Source organism: Mobula hypostoma, chromosome 9, assembly GCF_963921235.1.
Source record: "Mobula hypostoma chromosome 9, sMobHyp1.1, whole genome shotgun sequence".
Classification (NCBI taxonomy): domain Eukaryota; kingdom Metazoa; phylum Chordata; class Chondrichthyes; order Myliobatiformes; family Myliobatidae; genus Mobula; species Mobula hypostoma.
In genome coordinates, this window is record NC_086105.1 from 10,253,236 (window position 1) to 10,275,202 (window position 21,967).

Here is a 21,967-nt window from a genome sequence, read left to right on the forward strand (position 1 = left end):
TGCGTTAGGAAATTGCTCTGGTGTGTTGGTAATACTGGCAACAAAAAAAATGACACAATTCATCAATTATACAGAATAAAGAACAAAATAAAAATAAAGTTAGAGGTACAAATATAGAATAAAATGTTCATAATGACATAAACACCTGCATGTATTTACAATGTAAACAGTATTATAAAAAGTGGTTTAAAGTGATTACAGTGCGGTGACTGAGGTGAGGAGGCGGCTAACGAGAATGGTTGATCAGATTAATTGCCTGGGGGAAGAGACTTTTAAATTGGTGTGGTTTTTTTAATTGCTGTTTTAATTACCCCGTAGCACTTTCCAGAAGTTTATGATGCAGCTGCAGATGGGACTTGGTATGTTAGGGAAGATACTCATGGAAAGAGTTCTGAGGAGAAAGAGCAACTTGATTGATAGATCTTCGTGAATGTAGCTGACCAAACTTCATCACTGGGTGCACCATTCCCACCAGGGGAAGCCCAAAGGAGAAATGCTTGCACTCACAGAGCAGAATGGAGGGAATTGGGTGCCGCAATGTCTGTACGCATGATGCAGTTCTGATTCTGAGTGCTGGTGTTGCCTGGGTGGGTTGAACTGTTCTCCCTGTGACTGCATGCATGCTTCCTAGGTGGTCCGCATCCCAAAGATATACATCCAGTGGGTTAATTAGGTACTGCAAGTTACTCCTAGTGTGGATGCATGGTAGACGAATAAGTAGACATGAAAATGGGCATGAGAAATAGTCTAGATTACAGGGAAATAAGTGGGGAACAACATTGGTATGAATCCTCGCAAGCAGGCATAGACTAGATGGGCTGAATGGTTACCTTCCACATCATAAGGAAAATGAAAATAGCAACAGTGCAGAATTTTTTGTGAGACCACTCCTGCTCTTGCTGGCTCACAGAAATGCTTCTTTTTCAGCCTGTTTTGATTATCTCAATGTTCTAACTTCGTACTGCTTCCATTGAACCATGTATTGATAGAAGATATTCTGCACAGTAGGCTAGAAAAAAGGCAAACAAAAATCAAGAATCTGCAGATACTTTAGAAGTTAAAACTGGAAATACTGGAAGCATTCAGCAGGTGAGCAAGTATCTAGAGTGTTTGATAGCTCTAGGCCCGTACTCACCGGAATTCAGAAGAATGATGGGGTTTGGGGGAGATCTCATTAAAACCTATTGAATGTTGAGAGGCCTCAATAGTGTGGATGTGGAGAGGATGTTTCCTGTGCTGGGGGAGTCCAAGACCAGAGGACACAGCCTCAGAATAGAGGGACGTACATTTAGAACCGAGATAAGGAGGAATTTCTTTAGCCAGGGAGTGGTGAATCTGTGGAAGTTTTTGCATAGGAAGCTGTGGAGGGGAAGGCATTGGGTATATTTAAAGCAGAGGTTGATAGATTCTTGATTAGTTAGGGCATGAAGAGTTACAGGGAGAAGGCAAGAGATTGGGGATAAGAGGGAAATTGATTGGCCACGATGAAATGGCAAAGCAAAATCAATCGGCCAAAAGGCCTAATTCTACTCCTATATCTAATGTTCTTATGGAAAGAGAAATAGAATTCCAGTTTCAGGTCAAAGATCTTTCACCTTTGACCTCAAATATTAACTGTTTCCCTCTGAGTGCTTCTCACATTTTCTGGTTTTGTTTTGTATTATAATAATAGCCTCAAATTTCAATTTGTGCAAAAGATCCTTTTTGAGTATATTCATGAAGCTCTTATTGGGAAAGACACAGAACGCAAAGCCACCTCTGTGCCTATGGTTTTGATGTTAATGTCTGTACCACCCAATTTCTGTCAGGTAGTGTCTTTGTTTGTAGCAGGTCATGAGCAGTGAAGTTTTGAATCAATTGAATTTTTGACAGAAAAGATGAAAGCTGTGATTTCAACCAACAAGCTTCTGACAGTTGAGCCAAGAAGTGATATCAAGAGTGTCAAGATAGTTTCTTCTTCTATAGAAAGCTATAGCTAGAAATCTTCACAAGAGATTAAAGCCTTTTGAGCTCACAAAACAGAAATGGGTTAGTGCAGCTGTGCTTGTTAACAAAGATAAAGTCCAAAATAAGCCTCAGTATACTTTTATAAAGTACTCTTAGAAAGTTAAATGAGCCCTTCAAGTAAAGTTTGAGTGAAGAATGTATTCAACATATTATTGTAAGTGTTAAATTTTAGCAAACATTGTCAGTGTTCAATAAAGACAACGGGGAGAATGGAGGAGAAAGGTTAGCTCCCTATCTTTGGAAATGAGAAAGGATTAGGTCATCTTTGGACACCTATATTTGGGATGAAAGGCAAAATTATTTAAAGTACTTGGTTCACAGTGTACTATGCCTGGATTTTGTGTCCTCATCCAAAAACTTCTTAAATGTTGTGAGAATTTCTGCCTTTGCCACCTTCTCAGACAATGCATTCCAGACTGCAATCTGCCTCTTATTGAAAACACTTTTCCTCAGATTCCCTCTAAACTCGCACTCCTCCTCATAAAACAACACCTTCTACCTTTAGATACCACTATCATGTTTCTTACTATTGGCACTATCCATGCCCCTCAGACTTTCGTCTGACCTGATCACCCTCCACTGCTCCAAAAAAAAACCCCAGTCTGTATTGTGGCACTTCAGACTGATACAGAAATATAGCAGTGATATGAGCCAATCACAAATAGGAAAATGATGCATGAAGTCATATTGTGTGTCCTTGTGCGAAGCAGAGCAGGCCAAGCAGTAGTGCCTTGGCTCCAGGCTTCTCTGACGTCCCTTATACAGCTTTCAGCTGTCAAGGACTTCTGAAATCTCACAGACATTTAAAACAACGCAGAGACTCTAAACTAGTTAAACCCTCATAAAATACTTGAAATCAGTTAACATTAGAGAAGGTGCAGAGGAGATTTACCAGCCTGTTGCCTTGATTAGAGGGCAAGTTTTATGAGGAAAGGTTGAGCAAGCTAGGGCTTACGTCTTTGGACCAAAGGAGGATGAGAGGTGACTTGATAGAGGTGTATGATGTGATAAGAGGCACAGACAGAGTGGTCAGCCGGTGCTTTTCCCCAGGGTGGCAATGGCTAATACTTGAGAATATACTATTAAGGTGAGTGGAGGGAAGTAGGGAAGTTTAGGGGAGATGTTAGAGGTGTTTTTTTTAATACAGAGTGTGGAAAGTGGCTGGAATGCACTGCTAGGTTTGGTGCTAGAGCCTGATACATTAGGGGCATGTAAGAGACTCCTGGCTAGGCACATAGATGAAAGAAAAATGGAGATTTACTGGCTATAAAGGAGGTGAGCCAGCAGTTATATTTCTTTAGGAGTTTGATGAGATTTGGCATATCAGCAAAAAAATTTGCAAATTTTTATAGTTGTACCGTGGAGAGCATTCTAACTGGCTGCATCACTGTCTGGTATGGGGGTGGGGGGTGGGGGTGGTGGTGAGGCGAACTACTGCATGGGATCAAAGTAAACTGCAGAGAGTTGTAAAATTAGCCAGCTCCATCATGGGCACCGGCGTCTGTAGTATCAAGGTCATCTTCAAGGAGCGGTGCCTCAGGAAGACAGCGTCCATCATTAAGGACCTCCACGACTCTGCACGTGCCCCCTTCTCAGTGCTACCATCAGGAAGGAGGTACAGAAGCCTGAAGGCACACACTCAATGATTCAAGAATAGCTCCTTCCCCTCTGCCTTCTGATTTCTGACTGGACATTGAACCCAGGAATACATCCAAACTAGCAAGAGATCTGCAGCTGCTGGAAATCAAAGCAACACACACAAAATGCTGAGACCCTTCGGCAGGCCTGAAGCGTCAACTGTACTTCTTTCCATCGATGCTGCCTGGCCTGCTGAGTTCCTCCAGCATTTTGTGCGTGTTGAATACAACCTCACTACTTCTTTGTTTCTAGTTTTTGCACCACTTACTTAACTATTTAACATATATATGCATATTGTAATTCATAGTTTTTTTTCTATATAATCATGTATTGCATAGTACTGCCGCCGCAGAGTCGACAAATGTCGCGACATATGCTGGTGATATTAAACCTGATTCTGATTTTGTAGGAGGGGAGAGTTAGTTTGATTGTGCAGTAAATTCAAAGGTCAGCACAGCATCCTGGACCGAGGCCCATACTTTGCTGTACGGTCCTATTTTCCATGTCTTATAATATACAGCACGTAGAGTAAATAAAGAAAAATTAACAAATTATTCCTCTGATTGTCTTTCTATGAAGGTCACATGACCTACACTATATTTAATTCACAATCCACTCCTGGACTCAGCAGTGACACCAGTTGTGGAGTGGAAGATCTGATACATCAGCAAGTCTCTGATTCTCACGGTTCAACGTACACATGCTCGTGCCTCTAACAAGCTGACCCATGAAGGAAGTGTCACTGCAGTCCAGAGATAAATACAATTTGGTCCCTTTCCTTATTCAGAGAGATTTGTTGCTATTAATTGACTTGTTTCTTTAAGGAGCAAGAATTACAAGTCCTTCTACCATGCAGTGCAGGATTCTTAACCAAATAACTGAATGACAACAGCATGCCAGAGAACTGGCATGTAGTGTAACGCTATTACAGCACCCGTGATCTGGGTTCAATTGAGGCAACCAGAAATGAGCACAGTACACCAAGCGGGGCCTGACCAGGGTCCTATATAGCTGCAACATTACCTCTTGGCTCTTAAACTCAGTCCCATGATTGATAAAGGCCAATACACAGTATGCCTTCTTAACCACAGAGTCGACCTGCAGAGCAGCTTTGAGTGTCCTGTGGACTCAGACCTCAAGATCCCTCTGATCCTCCACACTGCCAAGAATCTTACCATCAATAGTATATTCTGCCATCATATTTGACCTACCAGAATGAACCACCTCACACTTACCTGGTTTGAACTCCATCTGCCACTTCTCAGCCCAGTTTTGCATCCTATCATTGTCCCGTTGTAACCTCTGACAGCCCTCCACACTATCCACAACACCCCCAACCTTTGTGTCATCAGCAAATTTACTAAACCATCCCTCCACTTCCTCATCCAGGTCATTTATAAAAATTACAAAGAGTAGGGGTCCCAGAACAGATCCTTGAGGCACACCACTGGTCACCAGCCTCCATGTAGAATATGACCTGTCTGCAACCACTCTTTGCCTTCTGTGGGCAAGCCAGTTCTGGATCCACAAAGTAATGTCCCCATTGGATCCCATGCCTCCTTACTTTCTCAATAAGCCTTGCATGGGGTACCTTATCAAATGCCTTGCTGAAATCCATATACACTACATCTACTGCTCCACCTCCATCAATGTGTTTAGTCACATCCTCAAAAAATTCAATCAAGCTCGTAAGGCACAACCTGCCTTCGATAAAGCCATGCTGACTATTCCTAATCATATTATGCCTCGCCAACTGTTCATAAATCCTGCCTCTCATGATCTTCTCCATCAAATTACCAGCCACTGAAGTAAGACTCACTGGTCTATAACTTCCTGGGCTATCCCTACTCCCTTTCTTGAATAAGGGAACAACATCAGCAACCCTCCAATCCTCTGGAACCTCTCCCATCCTCATTGATGATGCAAAGATCATTGCCAGAGGCTCAGTAATCTCATCCCTCACTTCCCACAGTAGCCTGGGGTACATCCGGTCTGGTCCCGGTGACTTACCCAACTTGACGCTTTCCAAAAGCTCCAGCACATCCTCTTCCTTAATATCTACATGCTCAAGCTTTTCAGTCCACTGCAGGTCATTCCTACAATTGCCAAGATCTTTTTCCTTAGTGAATACTGAAGCAAAGTATTCATTAAGTACCTCCGCTATTTCCTCCGGTTCCATACATGCTTTTCCACAGTCACACTTGATTGGTTCTATTCTCTCACGTCTTATCATCTTGCTCTTCACCTACTTGTAGAATGCCTTGTGGTTTTCCTCAATCCTGTCCGCCAAGGCTTTCTCATGGCCCCTTCTGGGCCTCCTAATTTCATTTTTATGCTCCTTCTAACTAGCCTTATAATCTTCTAGATTCCTATCATTACCTAGTTTTTGAACCTTTCGTAAGCTCTTCTTTTCTTCTTGTCGAGATTTACAACAGCCTTTGTACACCACGGATCTTGTACTCTACCATCCTTTCCATGTCTCATTGGAACGTACCTACTCAGAACTCCACGCAAATATAATCCCTGAACATTTGCCACATTTCTTCTGTACGTTTCCGAGAAATTTGTTTCTAATTTATGCTTCCAAGTTCCTGCCTGATAGCCTCATATTTCCCCTTACTCCAATTAAACATTCCCTAACTTGTCTGTTCCTATCCCTCTCCAATGCTATGGAAAAGGAGAAAGAATTGTGATCACTATCTCCAAAATGCTCTCCCAATGAGTATCTTCTCAGTACGAAGTACCCTCGGAGTTTTCACAGTTCCATGCAGCACAGCCCTCCCCACCACTGACAGCCTCTACAATGGCAGTACCTCAAGAAGGCAACATCTCTCACTGAGGATGTTCACCATCTAGGCCATGTCCTCTTCTCATTGCTACCATCAGGCAAGAGATACAGAAGCCTAAAGTCACACACCAGCTGGTTTAGGAACAGCTACCTTCCTACAGAAATAATGCCCTTGACTGACCTAAACAACCCGACTCTAGCTCAGCTAGGAACACTACAGACCACTTCTCGCATGACCATAGACTCACCTTCAATTGTTTCTTTGGATTATTTTTCATGCTATTTTCATTGTATGATATGAGGTACAGGAGCCTAAAGACAGACACTCAGTGCATCAGGGCCAGCTTTTTCCCTCTGCCATCAGGTTTCTAAAAGGCCCACGAACCCAGTAACATGACCTCACCAATCCTTTTCTGCACTATTTATCTATTAGTTACTTTGGGTTAAAAGTACTTTTATCTATCTGGTACTGTACTGCTGCCACAAACTAGCAAATTTCACAACATATGCCAGCGATAATAAATCTGATTGTGATCATGATTTTAATTTTACGTATGATTTATATAAAACCTATATTCTGTATGTTGGCTGTTCCCACAACAAGCAAGGTTATAGTGAGATACAGTGTGGAATAGGTCCTCCCGACCCTTCAAGCCACGCAGCAATCCCGATTTAATCTGAGTCTAATGATGGGACAATTTACAACGACCAATTAACCTACCAACTCCCCGTATGTTTTTGGACTGTGGGAGGAAACTGGAGCACCCAGAGGAAACCCACATGGTCGCGGGAAAAACGTATAAAACTCCTTACAGGCAGTGGTGGGAATTGAACCTAGGTCACACGTACTGTAAAGCGTTGCGCTAACCACTATGCTACCATGCCCCCCCCCGTGTTTCCTTTGTTGCTATACCCCACTGTATTGCTGCACTTGACAATAAACTTGACTTGACGTGAAAACATGTATTTGTATAGCAGCTTTTGGCGGTAGGGTGGGAGGCGCAAGTTCTTAAGGACCTTTGCTGTAAGCACAGTGACCAGCTGATGAAACCTTGCAGAAAGTGTCAGCACCCTGATACACTGCATCCAATTGTTCCCTGTTGGCCAACAAAGGGTGGAATCACTGCTCAATCTTTTTTTGCTAAGGAAATATTACAGGGACCACAGGAGACAGAGATGATCTTCATGTCAAGAATTCCCACTAGCCCATCAGAGCAGGAATGCATGACACTGCACTGTGGAGATGTCAAGATGGCTCACAGAAGGGAAATTAGATTCTCCTCAGCAGGTGGTCAGTTGCATCAGAATGGCTTTAGCAACTTTTCAAGGTGCAGAACTATGAGTCGCTAGAGAAACACAGCATCTGTGAAGGAGAATGGACAGTTGATATTTTGGGTTGAGACACTTCTTCTGGACATCTTGACCCAAAAAAAATTTCACTCCAATTTTCCACAGCTGCATTCACCTGTGTCTCAGCTTTTCAAGGTGGATAGGTGGTTACTTTCTCTCTGTATGGGACAAGAGAATATACTGAAACCAAAAATGCTGGCAGAGTCAATCTTGGAGGCCATTCCAACATGGGTTTTTCCTAGATCAATCACAAGGAAGGTGTGCCAAGGTCTTTACTTTGTTAAAAGCTTAAGGAGGTTTTGAACTCACTAACAAACTATGACAGATGTCCTAATTGCTTGCATCATGGTCTGCTATGGCATTTCAAATGCACAGAAACCTAATAAACTGCAGAATGTGGTGGACTCAGCCCAACATATCACTAGCACATCCCTCCCCACCATTTAAAATATCTGCTCAGGTACAACTTCAAGAAGGCAAAGCTATTAAAAATCCCCACCATCAAGGCTATGCTATCTTCTCACAGCTACCATTGGCAGAAGGTACAGGAACGAGAAGTTCCATATCAGCAGGTTCAGGAAAATCTACTTCCCTTCCACATTGAACCAACCAGCACAACCCAAATCCAAGATCAAAGTTCAAAGTAAAATTTATTATCAAAGTACATACATGTCACCACATACAACCCTGAGATTATTTTTCTGCGGGCATATTTAGCAAATGTATAGAACAGTAACTGTAAACAAACTGTGCAAATGCTGATAATAAATAAATAGCAATAAATAATGAACATGAAATAACAATATAACATCCATATAACAGAGTCCTTAAATGAGTGTAGCTATTCCCTTCTGTTCAAGAGCCCAGTGGTTGAGGGATTGTAATTGTTCCTGAACCTAGAGGTGTTGGTCCAGAGGCACCTGTACCTTCTACTCGATAGCAGCAGTGAGAAGAGCATGGCCTGGGTGGTGAGGACCTTTGATAATGGATGCTGCTTTGCAACGGCAACATTTCATGGAGATGTGCTCAATGGTTGGGCGGGTTTTACCCGTGAGGTACTGAGCTGAATCAACTACCTTTTTCAGGATTTTCTGCTCAAAGGCATTTGTGTTCCCATACCAGGCCATAATGCAGCCAGTCAGCACACTTTCCACCACACATCCATATAAGTTTGCAAACATGAGGAATTCTGCAGATGCTGGAAACTCAAGCAACACACATAAAAGTTGCTGGTGAACGCAGCAGGCCAGGCAGCATCTCTAGGAAGAGGTACAGTCGACGTTTCGGGCCGAGACCCTTCGTCAGGACTAACTGAAGGAAGAGCTAGTAAGAGATTTGAAAGTGGGAGGGGAAGTGGGAGATCCAAAATGATAGGAGAAGACAGGAGGGGGAGAGATGGAGCCAAGAGCTGGACAGGTGATATGAGAGGATCATGGGACAGGAGGCCCAGGGAGAAGGAAAAGGGGGAGGGGGAAAAACCCCAGAGGATGGGCAAGGGGTATAGTCAAAGGGCCAGAGGGAGAAAAAGGAGAGAGAGAGAGAGAAAGAATGTGTGTATATAAATAAATAACGGATGGGGTACGAGGGGAGGTGGGGCATTAGCGGAAGTTTGAGAAGTCAATGTTCAGTTTGCCAAGGTTTTTGATGACATGCTGAACTTCCACAGAATCACTACCTCAGTATAGCAACACTTTGACCACTTCGCATGCAAAGTGACAGTTTTTGTTCTGATCTGGTGTTTCCCTTTTATACAATTCGTGTTTAAATTCTGATTTAGATTTATTTACCACATGTACATTGAACATAGGGAGAAATGCATCATTTGTGTTAACAACCAATGTACCCAAGGACATTCTGGAGGAAGCAACCAAATGTCGTCACATGATCCAGCACCAACATAGCACGCCCACAATGTTTGACAGAACAACACAATCCCCAGGGCCAGATGGTCTGCATCCCAGAGTGCTTAAGGAAGTGGCCCAAGAAATAGTGGATGCATTAGTGATAATTTTTCAAAACTCGTTAGATTCTGGACTAGTTCCTGAGGATTGGAGGGTGGCTAATGTAACCCCACTTTTTAAAAAAGGAGGGAGAGAGAAACCGGGGAATTATAGGCCGGTTAGCCTAACGTCGGTGGTGGGGAAACTGCTGGAGTCAGTTATCAAGGATGTGATAACAGCACATTTGGAAAGCGGTGAAATGATCGGACAAAGTCAGCATGGATTTGTGGAAGGAAAATCATGTCTGACGAATCTCATAGAATTTTTTGAGGATGTAACTAGTAGAGTGGATAGGGGAGAACCAGTGGATGTGGTATATTTGGATTTTCAAAAGGCTTTTGACAAGGTCCCACACAGGAGATTAGTGTGCAAACTTAAAGCACATGGTATTGGGGGTAAGGTATTGGTGTGGGTGGAGAATTGGTTAGCAGACAGGAAGCAAAGAGTGGGAATAAACGGGACCTTTTCAGAATGGCAGGCGGTGACTAGTGGGGTACCGCAAGGCTCAGTGCTGGGACCCCAGTTGTTTACAATATATATTAATGACTTGGATGAGGGAATTAAATGCAGCATCTCCAAGTTTGCGGATGACACGAAGCTGGGTGGCAGTGTTAGCAGTGAGGAGGATGCTAAGAGGATGCAGGGTGACTTGGATAGGTTGGGTGAGTGGGCAAACTCATGGCAGATGCAATTTAATGTGGATAAATGTGAAGTTATCCACTTTGGTGGCAAAAATAGGAAAACAGATTATTATCTGAATGGTGGCCGATTAGGAAAAGGGGAGGTGCAACGAGACCTGGGTGTCATTATACACCAGTCATTGAAAGTGGGCATGCAGGTACAGCAGGCGGTGAAAAAGGCGAACGGTATGCTGGCATTTATAGCGAGAGGATTCGAGTACAGGAGCAGGGAGGTACTACTGCAGTTGTACAAGGCCTTGGTGAGACCACACCTGGAGTATTGTGTGCAGTTTTGGTCCCCTAATCTGAGGAAAGACATCCTTGCCATAGAGGGAGTACAAAGAAGGTTCACCAGATTGATTCCTGGGATGGCAGGTCTTTCATATGAAGAAAGACTGGATGAACTGGGCTTGTACTCGTTGGAATTTAGAAGATTGAGGGGGGATCTGATTGAAACGTATAAGATCCTAAAGGGATTGGACAGGCTAGATGCGGGAAGATTGTTCCCGATGTTGGGGAGGTCTAGAACGAGGGGTCACAGTTTGAGGATAGAGGGGAAGCCTTTTAGGACCGAGGTTAGGAAAAACTTCTTCACACAGAGAGTGGTGAATCTGTGGAATTCTCTGCCACAGCAAACTGTTGAGGCCAGTTCATTAGCTATGTTTAAAAGGAAGTTAGATATGGCCCTTGTGGCTACAGGGGTCACGGGGTATGGAGGGAAGGCTGGGTTCTGAGTTGGATGATCAGCCATGATCATAATAAATGGCGGTGCAGGCTCGAAGGGCCGAATGGCCTACTCCTGCACCTATTTTCTATGTTTCTATGTTTCTATGTTTCTAATACAGCGCTTAGTTTGTGTTTTTCTTGTGAATGTTGCATCTAAAATGCTTTATGCCTGTGATCCTGCAAGGAAGTTCTTCATTGATCTTCTGCAGTCAAGCAATTGTGTATATGACGATAAACTGAAAAGCAGCACACACAAAATGCTGGAGGAACCGTTGCTATGGATTTCCAGCATCTACAGAATTTCTCGTGTTGACAATAAACTCAACTTGGATTCTGAATCAGTAAGTCAACCAAAGGAAAGACCTATTCATGGATTACATATGTTAAAAGCTTTTGATTACCACAGTGAGTATACTGAGAAAAGAAGATACCTCTGGCTATGAAAATCTAGGCCATCAATGTTAAAGGCTTGAGGTGAGAGTGGGATTGCCATTATAAGTTCCTGTGCTCTGGATCTTCTTGGCAATCCTGTGTAAAATAGGCACTGATGATATTAGGTTAATACAAGGCTAAAGACAAAATCTTATGTCTAAAACTTCCTGTATTTGCCCCAATGAATTACAGAGTAAATCCACTTGGAGCATAAGTTGGAAGCGCAGATCAACTAACCATAGAATGACAAGGGTGTGACGGAGAACTAAAGGTTTGTATTGCAGAAGCTCAGCTGTTTGACTGAATCACCACTGTCGTATTGCTCTGTTTCTCCAGTATGCAACACTCTGGGAAGTTTCACAACACTCAAAATCCTAAATATAGTTAGAAAAATTGCATTCACAGTCCTGTGCAAAAGTCTTAGGCACATACTGTATATATAGCTAGGGTGCCTAAGACTTTTGTACAGTACTGTATTTGTCAATGTGGAGCATTTCTAAATCTGGCGGGAGCAAAGGATGTTGGGAATGGGGAGGGTGGAGTACCATGGGAGTGGTGTGGGACCAGGGACAGAGAAAGAGTGTTAGGGGTGGTGTGGGTGCAGACACACCCAGCTCTGAGACACCAGGCAAGGTCATTTGATCCAAACACTTTGTTTATTGATCATTACAGAATGTCTCTCTGGTGATATTTTTGCATAGTAGGGGAATTAAGGGTTGTAGGGGAAAAGGCAGGTAGGTGGAGATGAATCCATGGCCAGATCAGTCATGATCCTACTGAATGGTGGAGCAGGCCCAGCAGGCCAGATAGCCTACTCCTGCTCTTATTTCTTCTGTTCTTCCAGCTCCCTCCCCTCACCAACCATGATTCCCTTCTCCCTGCCCACTTTCCACTCAGTCCACAATAGAAACCCATGCCAGAATCAGGTTTATCATCACTTACATGTCAAGAAACTTGTTTTGTTTTGTGGCAGCAGTGCAGTGCAATACATAAAATTACGACAGTACTGTACACATATATATATCTGCGCCGAAGACTATATACTTTTTTTGGTCTTATAGTTTTTATATTCTGTGTTTTCTTTTGCTAGATCTTTTTTTTTGTGCAGGGATGGGGTTTTAGGAGTGGATATACCTGATCTATTTTGTTCGTTCGTTAGTGTGGGAAGAAGGATTTGGGAGTCAATGTGCCTGATCCATTTTGTTTGGTCTTTTTGTGCAGGAAGAGGGATTTGGGGGAGTTGATGTTCCTGATCCGTTTTTTTCTTTTTTCTATTGGGGAGGAGGAATTTGATAATCGTTGTGCCTGATACGTTATGCTTGGTTGTTGTGCGGAAGGAGGGATTTGGGGTTCAATGTGTCTGTTCCATTTTTGTTTGTTTTTTTTGGCAGGGAGATGGGATTTGGGGGTTGAGGATTTTCTTTCCAGATTTCATGGCTACCTGGAGAGTTGAAGAATTTAAGAGTTGTATATTTTGTAAATAAATGAACCTTTGAACTTTTGCATAGTGCTATATATAGCTGCTTTTTTGTTTTCATGGCATTCCAGTTAGCTTTACAGCCAGTGAGGTATTGTTTAAGTTGCCAAGTAGGGAATATGATTTCCAATTGCACAAAGCAAGATCCAGAAAACAGCAGTTATGTGATAAGGCCAAATGGTTTCTGATGATGGTTGAGTGATTGAATGAGTAAGCGTGAGAGGGTTACTATTGATCTTATTCAAAATAATATCATTGGATCCTTTGACCACTCAAGAAAGCAAACACATCTCTGCTTTAACATCAGATTGATCATCAGGGATTCAGGCGATATGGGGTTACTGCAGGGAAATGATGTTGCCGTAAAAGGTAATCAGCCATATCAGTGAATGGTCCAGCAGGCATGATGGGTCAAATAGTCTACTCCTGCTTCTATTTCTTCTTTCTTTTCTGAAATGAAGCAATTTCTCATTGAACAGGAACAGTGCAAGTCTTTGATGTAAACATGAATGCACATCTTGTGAGCAGGAACGGTATACTGGCACTGTGACAGAAATTCCACTCACTGCCACTCTGAGGATCTGGGCACAGAAGAATGACCTGTGGAGACTTAAATTGGCTATCTAAGCAGTATTTGGAATTTTGCCACTAAAAGCTTGCCAGTTGCCACCATATAACATCATGCTGTATGCAACAGCATCCAATTCTCTGAGGTGTGACTTAGCCGGGCTAGACATCCACTTGATTGGGAAAATACACAAAAGCACATCATGCTGAACATTTGCAGAATACACCATAGCATAACCTAATATTTCTGCAAGAAAGCAAGTCCAGAGATTCAAACTTCTCTCATTTTTCAGGCTTGAGTAATTGGGAAGCACATGCAACAATATAGTGTTGCAAAATTACGCTCTCTCCAATTATTGTTAATTATCAGAACCAACCATTTTTGAGGAAGGTTGCAACTGTGGCAGATGGGATGTTCAGGCATTGAGAAGGTGGTGGTGGAATTGAAGGAGGAAATTGGCAAGACCTCAGGGTCTCAGGAAGGGGACTGCAATAGCCTGGCAGAAAGAATTGTTAACTAGCTCAGGACAAGTGATAACTGTGAGACAAAACAGGATATCGATCCTGAGATGTGTTCTCAGTTTATTCGGACCAGAAGCAAATTTGCCTTCAAGGTGACAGACACTTAAGAGTTTGCAGTAGTTCTTTTCTGGCCCAGGATGAAATGGTAAAACATCAACATCACTTTGCATGTGCTAGCATGCTCAGCTAGGAAGCTATAGGTAGTATTCGTGGTTAGAGATTGTGCAGAGACATTAGGATGAATTTCAACCCCATGTGTGGTGCCGATGGAAGAAAGGCAGGAATCCTGAAGAACCAATTGGATAAACTTCCAAAGCCAGGAAAACATTGAACATTGAGTTCTCTAACTTCCACTAATGCCCCACCTCCCCCTCGTACCCTATCTGTTATTTATTTATATACACACATTCTTTCTCTCTCTCTCCTTTTTCTCCCTCTGGCCCTCTGACTATACCCCTTGCCCATCCTCTGGGTTTCCCCCCATCCCCCTTTTCCTTCTCCCTAGGCCTCCTGTCCCATGATCCTCTCGTATCCCTTTTGCCAATCACCTGTCCAGCTCTTGGCTCCATCCCTCCCCCTCCTGTCTTCTCCCATCATTTTGGATCTCCCCCTCCCCCTCCCACTTTCAAATCTCTTACTAGCTCTTCCTTCAGTTAGTCCTGACGAAGGATCTCGGCCTGAAACGTCGACTGTACCTCTTCCTAGAGATGCTGCCTGGCCTGCTGCATTCACCAGCAACTCTGATGTGTGTTGCTTGAATTTCCAGCGTCTGCAGAATTCCTCGTGTTTCTGCTTTATTCATGTCAGAGTAAACATGCATGCCACTAAATGGTATTGGGAAGAAGTCAGATGTTTATAGCAGGGTGATCCTAAAGCAGACTTCATACATTGTTCATTGCTCACCATGGTTACCCACAGGGCCAAACAGTTTAAAGCTTTGCACACACGAGTTGACTTTCAGTGAAATTGCCTTTTTCTTGTCTTTCAACAATGAGCAACGAAAACCCAAAAATGTTGACATTAGTGCTGGATCGAATCCTGGAAACTAATTCTGAATAATATCACATGGATTTATCCAGCAAAAAGATCCACACACTACTGTGTTCCTAGGTCATCCGTGGATGGGCTTTGAATGTGCCTTTGCCAACAAAAGTCACACGACAAGCAAAAATAAAACAATTTGCATGGTTCAGAATGCGGATCCTTCAATGAACTAATCAACTGTCAGACAGGTCAACGTCAAAGCAGTGAATATTTTTCAATAGTAGTTCATCAGCTGTGAAGCTATTTGGGATATCCTACCAATGTTAAAGGCACTTAATAAATGCAAGTTCTTAAGTCATAATTATTATATCTTGCCCCCCTCTTTCTTACAACCCCACAGAGGGAAATACAGGATATGTACGATGTTTATGGAACAGTGTGGTACAATGAGCTGCGTTGGAAGATCACAAATATACGAAAATATGCAGATGCTGGAAATCCAAAACAACACACACAAAATGTTGGAGGAACTCAGCAGGTCAAAGTTTTCTGTTCCCTCCTATCAGATTCCCCCTTTATCTCTTTCACTCTTTCACCAATAAGCTTCCCAGCTCTTCACTTTAACCTCTCCCCCTTCCTGGTTTCACCTATCACCTGCCACTTTGTAGTTCTTCTTCACCGCCCAAAGGGTCTTGGCCTGAAACATCGATTGTTCACTCTTTTCCCCTTGATGCTGCCTAGCCTGCTGAGTTCCTCCAGTATTTTGTGGGTGATGGGTTGGAAGATGCTTCCTGGAGCCAGCTGCTGCCATTTCCTAATATTTTAAGCCTGATACATTTGGTTCCATGAGATGGTCACTGTCCTTGAAAAAGGGCAGCACTTTATTGTACATTAGGAACATATTTAGGCCTTTCTCCGAGTGTGCAAATTGGGTCAGAAATAATCCAGTCTGTAACAGACATTATAGAGTCATAGAAAAGTACAGCACAGAAACAGGCCCTTTGGCCCATCTAGTCCATGCAGAAACCATTTAAACTATCTATTCCCAACGGCCTGCACCAGGACCATAGCCCTCCATAACCCTACCATCCTTGTGCCTATCCAAACTTTGCTTAAATGTTGAAATCAAGCTCACGTGTGTTGGCAGCTCATTTCACACTCTCACTACCCTCTGATTGAAGAAGCTTCCCCTCATGTTCCCCTTAAACTTTTCCTCTTTCACCCTCAACCTATGACCTCTGGTTGTAGTCCCACCCAATCTCAGCAGAAAAAGCCCGCTTGCATTTACCGTATCTATACCCCTCATAATTTTGTATATCTCTATCAAATTTCCTCACAATCTTCTGCGTTCTAAGGAATAAAGTCCTCACTGATTCAAAATTTCCATATAACTCAGGTTCTCCAGACCTGGCAATATCCTCCTAAATTTTCTCTGCACTCTTTCAACCTTACCTAGATCTTTCCTGTAGGTAGGTGACCAAAGATGATGAACAAAAATATTGTTAAAAGAGGAGCAGGAACCTTTGATTTACATCAAGCACAGCATTGTATCAGGAACACAGGAGTGAGACAAGTGTAAACATGATCCATTTGTATTACACGTCGACAGAAGAACAGATGATAAGTGTATGATGCATCAACTTTTGTTCATAGATCACTGGACATCATATTAGCTATACTGCAGATGATCTATTTTGATCGAAACAAAATAAGTGCACTATTAACATTGCCTGTGAGTGGCAGCGCCAATCCCCTGGCATGGGTCGGTGGCAGGCTCCATCCAGCATGGGCACCACTATATCACAGCTTCCAGTAGCAACCTTAACCAATTCTGACACTGAACTTCGGATTAATCCCGGCAAGTCCACCACCAGCTGTGTGCATGACTTGGAGAACGATGGCGTTTGGATGCTGTTCCCTTCTGGTGCGATCTTACCTGCTCTGCATGCCTTCAATCGTCTTCTCCCTGCAGGAAACATAAATATAGCAGATTCCATAGGGAAGCCGATTGTCACCATTTGTAGGAGCCGTCAAAGAATCTTAAAATAATTGAGCATTGGAGGCCTATTGGTGCATTGTGCCCGTAATGGCACTTTGACAACCTCATTGAATTAATCCTATCTTCCTGATTTTGCTCATTCACTTTTTTCTCAAGTATTTGTCCAAATAAAAGTTATGAATCTGATTGTGTTAACCTTTCTATCACTGTTTTTCAAAAGCACACAGTGTGATTTTTTTCTCTTTAAGTCGTGTTTATTTGTTTTACCAATTACTTTAAATCACCTTTTGTTTTACTTAATATAATCTTAACTTTCTGTATCAGAACTCGCAACGTTAGATTTCTTTTATCAGCTCAGTGAATCAAAAAGCACTCACAAAGCATTCATTCAAACATGTCCTTGATCACTTCGAGACATTAGAACTTTACCTTATATAGCTGCTTAGAAGGCTTAGCTGCCCAATGCAGACTGGGATAATTAATGGAGGGAAAATTCCCAAAATAAAGGCTGCTCTATACTAGGATGTCCAACTGACATCACCGCCCATCATTTAAATGTCGAAATGTCTGCTTCCAGCAGGAACTCTATCAGCCACTGGTGAGAAAACACAGAATGTTACAGCATACAAAACACATCAGTTTGCTCAGCGAGTCTGCTTTCAGGTTTTCCTTTCCTCCAAATGAGTCACCCAGATTCAATACCTCTATCTCCAGTGCCTGCAAACTATACATTGGCTGGAGGCAGACATCTAGATCTTGGTAAAGGATCTCAACAAAGTGGAAAGAGATGCATTCTTATGGTCTTATGGATTTGTTATAGCAATTTGTTCTGTGACTTCTTAAAATAGGGTTATTCTTTATCTCTGCTTTCTTTGGCCTTTGGCTTTAGTGGTTAACTACACTACACATTCCTGCTCTGATCTCTTAAAAGACGTGGCCATCCTACCTATCAGCTAAATATGGAATTCTAAAGTGTGATACTCTGTTGGTGATTCAGTGCCAGATTAGAAATGATTAACATATCATCATGCATAATAAAGGACAATAGGAATATAAAGTTAATTTATTTTTATGTATTATCTCCATTTTGGTTTTCTGTTGTGTAAAAATACTGAGTTCCACACACAAAATGCTGGAGGAACTCAGTAGGCCAGGCAGCATCTATAGAAAGGAATAAAGGACTGAAGAAAGGTCTTTAAATGAGGCAACAGATGAACAGCTGATGGGAAAAACTAATGCCATCAGGAAGTTCACCATTAAGACCATTCATCAGCCCTTTATTCCTTTCCATAGATGCTGCCTGACCTGCTGAGTTCCTCCAGCAATTTGTATGTGTCGTTCTAGATTTCCAGCTCATTTCATATAGATAATATCATAGAAACATAGAAAATAGGTGCAGGAGTAGGCCATTCGGCCCTTCGAGCCTGCACCGCCATTTATTATGATCATGGCTGATCATCCAACTCAGAACCCCGCCTCAGCCTTCCCTCCATACCCCCTGACCCCCGTAGCCACAAGGGCCATATCTAACTCCCTCTTAAATATAGCCAATGAACTGGCCTCAACAGCTTCCTGTGGCAGAGAATTCCACAGATTCACCACTCTCTGTGTGAAGAAGTTTTTCCTAATCTCGGTCCCAAAAGGCTTCCCCTCTATCCTCAAACTGTGACCCCTCGTTCTGGACTTCCCCAACATCGGGAACAACCTTCCTGCATCTAGCCTGTCCAATCCCTTTAGGATCTTATATGTTTCAATCAGATCCCCCCTCAATCTTCTTAATTCCAACGAGTACAAGCCCAATTCATCCAGTCTTTCTTCATATGAAAGTCCCGCCATCCCAAGAATCAATCTGGTGAACCTTCTTTGTACTCCCTCTATGGCAAAGATGTCTTTCCTCAGATTAGGGGACCAAAACTGCACACAATACTCCAGGTGTGGTCTCACCAAGGCCTTGTACAACTGCAGTAGTACCTCCCTGCTCCTGTACTCGAATCCTCTCGCTATAAATGCCAGCATACCATTTGACTTTTTCACCGCCTGCTGTACCTGCATGCCCACTTTCAATGACTGGTGTATAAAGACACCCAGGTCTCGTTGCACCTCCCCTTTTCCTAATCGGCCACCATTCAGATAATAATCTGTTTTCCTATCTTTGCCACCAAAGTGGATAACTTCACATTTATCCACATTAAATTGCATCTGCCATGAATTTGCCCACTCACCCAACCTATCCAAGTCAGCCTGCATCCTCTTAGCATCCTCCTCAGTGCTAACACTGCCACCCAGCTTCGTGTCATCCGCAAACTTGGAGATGCTGCATTTAATTCCCTCATCCAAGTCATTAATATATATTGTAAACAACTGGGGTCCCAGCACTGAGCCTTGTGGTACCCCACTAGTCACCGCCTGCCATTCTGAAAAGGTCCCGTTTATTCCCACTCTTTGCTTCCTGTCTGCTAACCAATTCTCCACCCACACCAATACCTTACCCCCAATACCGTGTGCTTTAAGTTTGCACACTAATCTCCTGTGTGGGACCTTGTCAAAAGCCTTTTGAAAATCCAGATATACCACATCCACTGGTTCTCCCCTATCCACTCTACTAGTTACATCCTCAAAAAATTCTATGAGATTCGTCAGACATGATTTTCCTTTCACAAATCCATGCTGACTTTGTCCGATCATTTCACTGCTTTCCAAATGTGCTGTTATCACATCCTTGATAACTGACTCCAGCAGTTTCCCCACCACCGACGTTAGGCTAACCGGTCTATAATTCCCCGGTTTCTCTCTCCCTCCTTTTTTAAAAAGTGGGGTTACATTAGCCACCCTCCAATCCTCAGGAACTAGTCCAGAATCTAACGAGTTTTGAAAAATTATCACTAATGCATCCACTATTTCTTGGGCTACTTCTTTAAGCACTCTTGGATGCAGACCATCTGGCCCTGGTGATTTATCTGTCTTCAATCCCTTCAATTTACCTAACACCACTTCCCTACTAACATGTATTTCGCTCAGTTCCTCCATCCCACTGGACCCTCTGTCCCTTACTATTTCTGGAAGATTATTTATGTCCTCCTTAGTGAAAACAGAACCAAAGTAATTATTCAATTGGTCTGCCATGTCCTTGCTCCCCATAATCAATTCACCTGTTTCTATCTGCAGGGGACCTACATTTGTCTTTACCAGTCTTTTCCTTTTTACATATCTATAAAAGCTTTTACAGTCCGTTTTTATGTTCCCTGCCAGTTTTCTCTCATAATCTTTTTTCCCCTTCCTAATTAAGCCCTTTGTCCTCCTCTGCTGAACTCTGAATTTCTCCCAGTCCTCAGGTAAGCCACTTTCTCTGGCTAATTTGTATGCTTCTTCTTTGGAATTGATACTATCCCTAATTTCTCTTGTCAGCCACGGGTGCACTACCTTCCTTGATTTATTCTTTTGCCAAACTGGGATGAACAATTGTTGTAGTTCATCCATGCAACCTTTAAATGCTTGCCATTGCATATCCACCGTCAATCCTTTAAGTGTCATTTGCCAGTCTATCTTAGCTAATTCACGTCTCATACCTTCAAAGTTACCCCTCTTTAAGTTCAGAACCTTTGTTTCTGAATTAACTATGTCACTCTCCATCTTAATGAAGAATTCCACCATATTATGGTCACTCTTACCCAAGCGGCCTCTCACGACAAGATCGCTAATTAACCCTTCCTCATTGCTCAAAACCCAGTCCAGAATAGCCTCTCATTGCAGCTTCAACGATAGAACTAACAACTTCCCCGAATGGCAGAGTACTTTAAGTCTGATAAACAGTAAAGGGCACACATTCTTTATGCACTATTTTAATGAATGGATAAATAGATTGTTAATGCTATCCTGTGTATTAATTTAATGGAACTACAAACTTGCTCTTCAAGTGTAGTCATTGTTGTGAGTGAGAAACATGGCTGGCAATTAGCATATCACAATAGGAATATGATAATCTCTGGATAATATTTTTGAAAAACTGAATGAGAAATAAGTATGGGCTGGGACACCCAGGAAAATGTCTCTGCTTTCCAAATAGTGCCTGGGGATTTTTAACCTAAACTTGAAAGAACAAATAGGCATCAGATAAACAACTGAGGGGAAGGACTATTGCAATTGGGAAGTTCAGCACTAAGCACACAACTGCATTATCAGTCTAAATTATTATGCTCAATCGTAGAGTGGAACTTGAACCCAGAGCCTGGTGAATCGGAGGGGAGCTGATCTATCTTCTGCTATTAAATCCCACAAACAACATAATGAAATTTCCATTATCAACTCAAACCCTTAAGATTTTATAGCAATATTAGATCTAGCCAGAGTCCAAGTATATCAGTGTCTGTTCCAATTTCACTTTCTAAGATTCATTGATAATCCATTCAGCAGGAGGTGACAGTTTCAATTAAGAACACATTTAAATTATTTTATACGTGTATGTTTTGTTATAACCTTCAAAAAGAAGTTGAATTGGAAAATTTTATCTTAAGAGGCCTTGGAAATGTACAATGTAAATAAATGAACTGCTGGAAATAGGTGCGAGAGTTAATTAATCCTTGCTTTGAATTACTAGATAATTGATACATTTAAATTATTACTAGAAGAATATTATAATATTGATATTCCCACCACAAAGGAATGGACTGTACAGGTAAGTTACTCCAAATTATTTTTAAAATTAATATACGGGTCATTATGGGAGGGTAGAAACTAGACCAGGTGACCATGAATTTTTTATGCCATGGATAGCACATAGAACATCATATCACAATGAAA

The 21,967-nt window shown here is 42.3% G+C and overlaps 1 protein-coding gene across 2 annotated transcripts in view; it reads right to left on the bottom strand.

Annotated features, from left to right (window-relative positions):
* LOC134351502 (potassium voltage-gated channel subfamily C member 2-like) overlaps positions 1-21,967 on the bottom strand; it is a 362,430-nt gene that overhangs the window by 126,660 nt on the left and 213,803 nt on the right. Inside the window, exon 5 of one of the 2 annotated variants that reach the window (XM_063057735.1) lies at positions 17,052-17,137. The exons of the other annotated variant lie outside the window; for it this stretch is intronic. The gene's annotated coding sequence lies outside the window, so the exon portion shown is untranslated. Of the gene's footprint in view, positions 1-17,051; positions 17,138-21,967 lie in introns of those variants that run through there. 2 annotated transcript variants of the gene reach the window in all.